The sequence below is a fragment of the Meriones unguiculatus genome (assembly GCF_030254825.1).
Source record: "Meriones unguiculatus strain TT.TT164.6M chromosome 13 unlocalized genomic scaffold, Bangor_MerUng_6.1 Chr13_unordered_Scaffold_41, whole genome shotgun sequence".
Taxonomy (NCBI): domain Eukaryota; kingdom Metazoa; phylum Chordata; class Mammalia; order Rodentia; family Muridae; genus Meriones; species Meriones unguiculatus.
The window spans coordinates 1,071,047-1,078,885 of NW_026843650.1; the positions used below are offsets into that span (position 1 = coordinate 1,071,047).

The 7,839-nt window shown below is 34.4% G+C and overlaps 1 pseudogene; it reads left to right on the forward strand.

Annotated features, from left to right (window-relative positions):
• Positions 1-206: 206 nt before the first annotated feature.
• LOC132651238 (zinc finger protein 431-like) lies at positions 207-5,832 on the forward strand (annotated as a pseudogene).
• Positions 5,833-7,839: the final 2,007 nt, after the last annotated feature.

Below are 7,839 nucleotides of genomic sequence, written 5' to 3' on the forward strand. Positions count from 1 at the left end.
GATGCAGAAATTAGAGAGGTGAACCTCACTGTTGAGTTTACTCCGAAAAAGAGTTGGTGATCACATTACAACTTGTGTTTCAGAAACTAAGTAGAAGAGCCACCAGAATACATTGAAAATATTGTAAAAGAAGGATACATTTCCAGTATTCTAAGTATCATATTTTCTGTTGTACATGTGTGTGGATATTTTAGACTGCATTGACCTACAATGATGTGCATGTGAACTTCACTCAAGAAGAGTGGGCTTTGCTGGATCCTTCCCAAAGGAATCTCTACAAAGATGTGATGCTAGAGACCTACAGGAACCTCACTGCAATAGGTAGGGCAATGAATTTTCTTTACTTCTTAAAATATGGGGAAACACTATTCATTATTGATGTGCTTCTGTAATTTCTCTTGAGGATGAGGAAGAATTAGATGAATCGATCTTTGATTGACAAATAGATCACGACTTAAACTTTGTATTATTTCCAATAATAAAGCATACATTTTCTGTTACTGTATTTTAGGCTACAATTGGGAAAGTCATAATATAGAAGAGCACTGTCAAAATTCTAGAAGACATACAAGGTAATTTTCATTGTAAGCTGATATGAATATGGTTCTGAAAAAAATTTTAATATGTTCTGGAAGTTTGAAAGAGAAGGGACAGTGTAAATGATCAGTTTTAAGTGTATTTATTGATGATGACTAACTTGTTACTAAACTATGTACGTCCACGTTAGGTATCTGATGTGTGTTTGCAAGGCACTCCTCTAAGAAAGAATGCAAGGAATAATACTCACACAAGATCAATGATTAAATTGTTTACTCATTAGCGCTGAGGTAAAACTGCAATTTGTTTAGTATCCTACAACTCAGATATTGCCAAATGTATTCACAGTAAATAGGTGATGAAAGTATATCCAAAAGATTATACTAATCAACTCATCCATAGTAAAATGGGGTTACTCATATACTTGTAGTAATGTTGCTAAGTTTTGTGAGAAGGGCAGTTTTTTTAGAGTCAGGAATGTTGTTGTGGAAAAACCATAATCCCTATATCACATGTCTGTGATGAACAAAAATCAAATGTGTGAATGCATCATGGAATCATGTCATTTATTATTATTCTTTTAATAATTATATCATATATCACAATGAGTACAAGTCATTTTAATATGTGTATATTGAAAGAAACAATGTACCAACCAGAACAACTAAAAGGTATAGTAGTCCCCATTTTGAGTAGATGTTTAAAAATTGATACCTATTATGCTTTATATGGGCTATTTAGAGCTTCCTGCAGTACAAATAATGATGCAGAGGCTTTTTAATATTTTAAAGCTTAGGCAATTTACTGGGCAGATTCTGAACCTTTTTTTCCCTAACACAAACCTAGCACAGTGTCCAAATGCATGGCCAGCTCTACTTCTTTGTTCATGGTCATGTCCATCTGTTAACCTCACTGTCATGCTGGTGAATGGTGTGTCATTTGCTTTCTTCTTCCCAGCAACACTTTCTCACTCAGAAGTTCTGTCCTGCATTTTGCGCCCTGCTATCACTTGTTAGCTCGTTATTATTTCCAATAGATAAGTAAGGAAGGGCAAAGGTTTACAAAATATATGACAGGTGATCAGCCATAGAACTAACAACACTATGATTTCATCAGTACTTAGCTGATTGCTGGCTCAGCAAAACAACCAGTAGAGGAGAACACTGTGAATGTAAAAATAATGATGAAAACTCAAAATGTAATTATTCTTTACTTTTAATTCAAACTGCAAAATTAAGTCATGTGGCAAAAAAGGTCCATTAGTGTAATGAATGTGGAAAAGCTGTCATATGTGCCAATTAACTTTGCAGGTATGAAAACAATCAATGTGCAGATAAACTCCCTGAAGATACTCAATATGAAGTCTTTGCACATCACAGTAGTCCCCACACATGTAAAAGTATGCATACTGGTGCGGATCACTATGAATGTAGCCTATATAGTAATGCCTTTGCAAATAAAAGTCATATCCTAAGACATAAAAGGATACATATAGGAGAGAAACCTCATGAATGTAACCGATGTGGTAAAGCCTATGCATCTAACAGTGATCTCCTAAGACATAAAGGAACTCACACTGGAGAAAAACCTTATGAATGTAATCAATGTGGTAAAGCCTTTGTACGTAACAGACATCTAATACATAAAAGAACTCACACTGGAGAGAAACCTTATGAATGTATCCAATGTGGTAAAGCCTTTGCATATAACAGTAGACTTTTAGTACATAAACGAACTCACACTGGAGAAAAACCTTATGAATGTAATCAATGTGGGAAAGCCTTTGCATGGAACAGTGATCTCCAAAAACATAAAAGAACTCACACTGGAGAGAAACCTTATGAATGTAACCAATGTGGTAAAGCCTTTGCTGATAACAGTAGTCTCCAAAGACATAAAAGAACTCACACTGGAGAGAAACCTTATGAATGTAACCAATGTGGTAAAGCCTTTGCATCTAACAGTAATCTACGAGTACATAAAAGAATTCACACCGGAGAGAAACCTTATGAATGTAACCAATGTGGTAAAGCCTTTGTACGTAACAGTCATCTCCTAGTACATAAAAGAACTCACACTGGAGAAAAACCTCATGAATGTAACCGATGTCGTAAAGCCTATGCATCTAACAGTGATCTCCTAAGACATAAAGGAACTCACACTGGAGAAAAACCTTATGAATGTAATCAATGTGGTAAAGACTTTTCATGGAACAGTGATCTCCAAAAACATAAAAGAACTCACACTGGAGAGAAACCTTATGAATGTAACCAATGTGCTAAAGCCTTTGCAGATAACAGTAGTCTCCAAAGACATAAAAGAACTCACACTGGAGAGAAACCTTATGAATGTAACCAATGTGGTAAAGCCTTTGCATCTAACAGTAATCTATGAGTACATAAAATAATTCACACTGGAAAGAAACCTTATGAATGTAACCAATGTGGTAAAGCCTTTGCACAGAACAGTAATCTCCTAGTACATAAAAGAACACACACTGGAGAAAAACGTCATGAATGTAACCGATGTGGTAAAGCCTATGCATCTAACAGTGATCTCCTAAGACATAAAGGAACTCACACTGGAGAAAAACCTTATGAATGTAATCAATGTGGTAAAGACTTTGCATATAACAGTAAGCTTTTAGTACATAAACGAACTCACACTGGAGAAAAACCTTATGAATGTAATCAATGTGGGAAAGCCTTTGCATGGAACAGTGATCTCCAAAAACATAAAAGAATTCACACCGGAGAGAAACCTTATGAATGTAACCAATGTGGTAAAGCCTTTGCACAGAACAGTAATCTCCTAGTACATAAAAGAACTCACACTGGAGAAAAACCTCATGAATGTAACCAATGTGGTAAAACCTTTTCACAGAACAGTCAATTCCTAATACATAAAAGAACGCACACTGGAGAGAAACCTTATGAATGTAACCAATGTGGTAAAACCTTCATAGATAACAGTGTTCTCCGAAGACATAAAAATCCATGTTCCAGAAATCCTTATGAATATAACTAATGTCATGAAGTCTTTTCATGTAAGACTTATCTTGAACAAGAACACTTATTGAAGTGAAACCCTATGAATATGACCAATGTGTGAAAAAGTTTGCATGCCATAATAATCTCCATGTACATATAAGAAGCACACGGGATAGAAACTTTTTGAATGAAATCAATGTGATAAAGCATTTTGATGTAATAGTAATCTCCTATGACATAAAGAACACATACTAGAGAGAAACCTTATGAATGTAACTAAGGTGGTGAAGCCATTGCGTGTAACAGTAGTCTCCTAATACAAAAAAGAACTAACACTGGAGAGAACTCTTATGGATGTAATCAATGTGTGAAAGCCTTTGTATGTAACAGTCATCTCCTAATACATAAAGGAGCTCACACTTGAGAGAAACCTTATTAATGTAACCTATGTGGTAAAGCCTTTTCACATAAATGTCATCTAATGAAAACGTGCTGTTCACAATCATCTTCAACATCATGAAAGGATTCATACTGGAACGAAAGACTATGAGTGTATTTACATGGTGAAGCTACTCCACATTTGTATAATCTTTGTCATCATGAAAGAATTCATACAGAGAGAAAATTTATGAATGTGTTAAAATGGGAGACCTTTACACATATCTATATTCTACATCCTCATAAAAGTTTCAAAATGGAGAGGAAAATCTGAGAATATAATCAATATGGTAAGGCTTTTGTGTTCTTCTGTTCACTGAATCCAATACAACTCAAACAGGTCAATACAGATAAAAAAATATTGTCATCCAGTTTGATGAAGGACACATAATGTTGAACTGTGATGCCTACCCATCCAATGAGCCAGAAAGTTACAGAGGTTCTGAGCTTGAAAATCATAAACATCTTTAGCGTTTTACAACTGAATTATTTCCATCAGTCATGGTTTAGGCATATGGGATTTGTTTATGTCTTTGAGGAAGTCACCTGATGCAAAATGTAGGTTTAACAGTCAAAACATTCATATCCATTTGTTCTTTTGTGGTTAGAAAAAGTTATTATGTTTTAGGATAGAGAATCTGTGGTTTGGGTCAGTCATTTTAGTTAGGGGACCAAAAATCATGGTATGGAACAGTCATGTTTTGGGCAACAAAAGTTAAGGAATTAAAGTCGGTCAGCTATTGGGAAGTCTACAGGTTTCTTAGGGACTATGAACTTAAACTTATTTTCACCTTATAAATCAATGAAGGCTGGTAACTAAAAGGAAATACTTAGGACAAATTGCTTTTTCATGTTCCCACATACAATTTGCTTTTACATGTAGTACATATCAAAGTCATGTTCAAGTATACAAATGGTCAGATAGTAGAGAGAAACCTTACACATGCCTTCATGTGATAAAGCCTTTTCTTAATACAGTTATCCCCAAATACATAAAAGAACACACACTGCAGTGAAACCCTCTCAATAAGCAATGTGGTACATCCTTTTCATAGGGTTTTCTTTGAAATCATTAGAAAAAGACATGCTGCAGAGAAACCCCCTGAATGTAGTCAGTATGGTAAGGTTTTCTGCTTCATGCTACCATTATATAAGAGTAAAAGCCTTACTGTGTGGGCTACATCTTAAAGCCTTTGCATATCGCAGTAGTCTTTGAGAACCTAAAAGAACTCATTCGGATGAACATCTATTAGAATAAAAATTTTGTTAAGATCTTTGACCCACCAGGTTGCATTCAATTACACTAGATTATTTTCGAGAAAAATTTTAACAAGTGTCAACAGTGTATGCATGCATTTATGACATCCATCCTTATTTTGTTTCCAATTGAAATCTCATGGACCAAAGGCATATGGATTGAAACAATAAGATAATATGTTTTTATTTCACAATTCACTTCAATTACATGAAATAAATCATCCAGTTTTAACATTTATGTGTGCGTATTAGTGCATTTTCTGTGACCAAACACAATGTCTAAGGCAACTTCCAAATGTGTTGACTTTGCCTTATGATATGGTAGAGGATATGTGATCACTTTAAATTGGGCAACAAGTGTCATACATGGCAGCTAAAGTAGGAAGCTTGGAGCTCACAACCTCCACCTACAGCATGAAGCAGAGAGTGGGAACTACAGAAGGTATGCAGCTGAAAACTATCAAGCCCACCCCAAATAACATACTTTCTCCAGCAGGGATACATTTCTTAAACATTCCCAAATGATACCACCAACTGAGAAGGATTCATTTCTCTGACTTCAAACCTACGTGTTTGATTTCTGTTACATGAAAGAATTCATGATGAAGAAAACATTTGTAGATAAGCCTGTAGTTGCCGCAACACCTGAGTTCAGTAATGAATGCTTATATAAGTAAAACATTCATGAGTAAACATATATTCAAGAATTTGTTTTAATTTCCCTTATGTGATATGTTATGGTGTATACGTGCTAGTGAGAGTGCAACTTATTGCTATTATGTACAACATCTCATATGTAAGTTCTTAACATGGAACACAAAGAATCTCATACTGGCCCTTATTTAGCCTGAAAATATATTTACGTATCTGCTAGTGTGTGAATCTGTATATACAGCAGTACAACTATAGAAACATTAGAAAAATCTGTAGCAGTGATATGGACTACTCAGGGATTGATCTCAAATCATCAGGCTAAACTAAATTTACCCACTGAGACAATTCTCTGACATTCACTTGCAGGTTTGGGAAAGTCTTAAGAACAAGTCTTTATTCCTAAGAAATAATGTGTCTTTGTCTATACATGTGCCTGTCCATTCTAGTTTCCATGTAGACTAGACACACTAATTTTTCTCATACCAGGAATTATAGAAAGTTGTAAAAAAGCTGATGTAGGTCCTGGGAATGAATTTGTCTTAACTGCAAAGCCATGTATATAGTACTGTAAATATCTTAAATCTTAGTATATCATCTTGATGTCAGGAAGTAGAAAATAATTCATAGAAGAGAGCAATCTTATTTATGCAAAAGCGTTTATTACTTTGGACATAATAAATGTATTTATTTCCAAGAAAATAATTATTTACCACGTTCACTTCATTGTAATGGAGGAGATCACCAATTGTGGTTGTGGTCTAAATTTTGAAACATTGGAGTAGGTATTGAATTTGCTATGTGTATAGCAAATCCATTCACAGAAGTTTTATTAGGTTCTGATATTCATTCTGTGGTGGCTGTTCATGTTCTAATGCATTTCCACTTGGTTATAGGAATTTTACTGCTGCAATGCATAGAATGGAATCCCCATCCTCTATGTGGTCCATTGCTTATTTATATCAGGCAGTGTGAGATCATAGTTTTCAAGGAAGTGTCTATGAGAACTTGTAATTTTTTTAAATGTTTTCACAAGTTCATTTAAGATGTTGGTTTTTAAGCCTTGCTTGAATATAAATAATTAATTGATGCTTAATAGTATGTGTGTACATATGTATGTATATATTGTTTGAAGTTTCATGCTTCTGCATGTTTCCCATATTTACTATATGGTACTTCATCTTGAAGTTTTGCCTTCTTAGAGATTTATCTAGAAGTGATAGTTAATGTAACAGCAACAAGATTTATTTCAAAAGGGCATCTTGTGTGTGTAATGGACTATTCATTCTTAGGCTATGACAGCTATATGAAGAATGTGTGATACTCTATGGGATCTCTTTTGGTCATGGTTATATATTTTTCAAGTTTATGTTGTCTCTTGCATACCACAAGCACTCCCCACTAAGCTCATTGAGACTCATAAAACGTACTTGAAAAATTACATCAGTACAATATTGTCTTCTATTCTGATTATGAATATATTGTCATCTGAGGATGGAAGAAAATGAAATTATTTGAATAATAAATGCTACTTGCAAATGAAAATTATACACTCCTGTTTTGTTTTGGAATGTTAGTTATTTCTTAGGAGTAAAGACTTGTTCTTAAGACTTTCTCAAAACTGCAAGTGAATGTCAGAGAATTGTCTCAGTGGGTAAATTTAGTTTAGCCTGATGATTTGAGATCAATCCCTGAGCAGTCCATATCACTGCTACAGATTTTTCTAATGTTTCTATAGTTGTCTTGCTGTATATGCAGATTCACACACTAGCAGATACGTAAATATATTTTCAGGCTAAATAAATGCAAGTATGGTCACTGGCCAAAAGATTCTTTGTGTTCCATGTCAAGAACTTACATATAAGATGTACATAATAGCAATAAGTTGTACTCTCACTAGCACGTATACACCATAACATATGTATGTGCACACAAACACACTCCAGCATTTTTTAATTTTTTTATT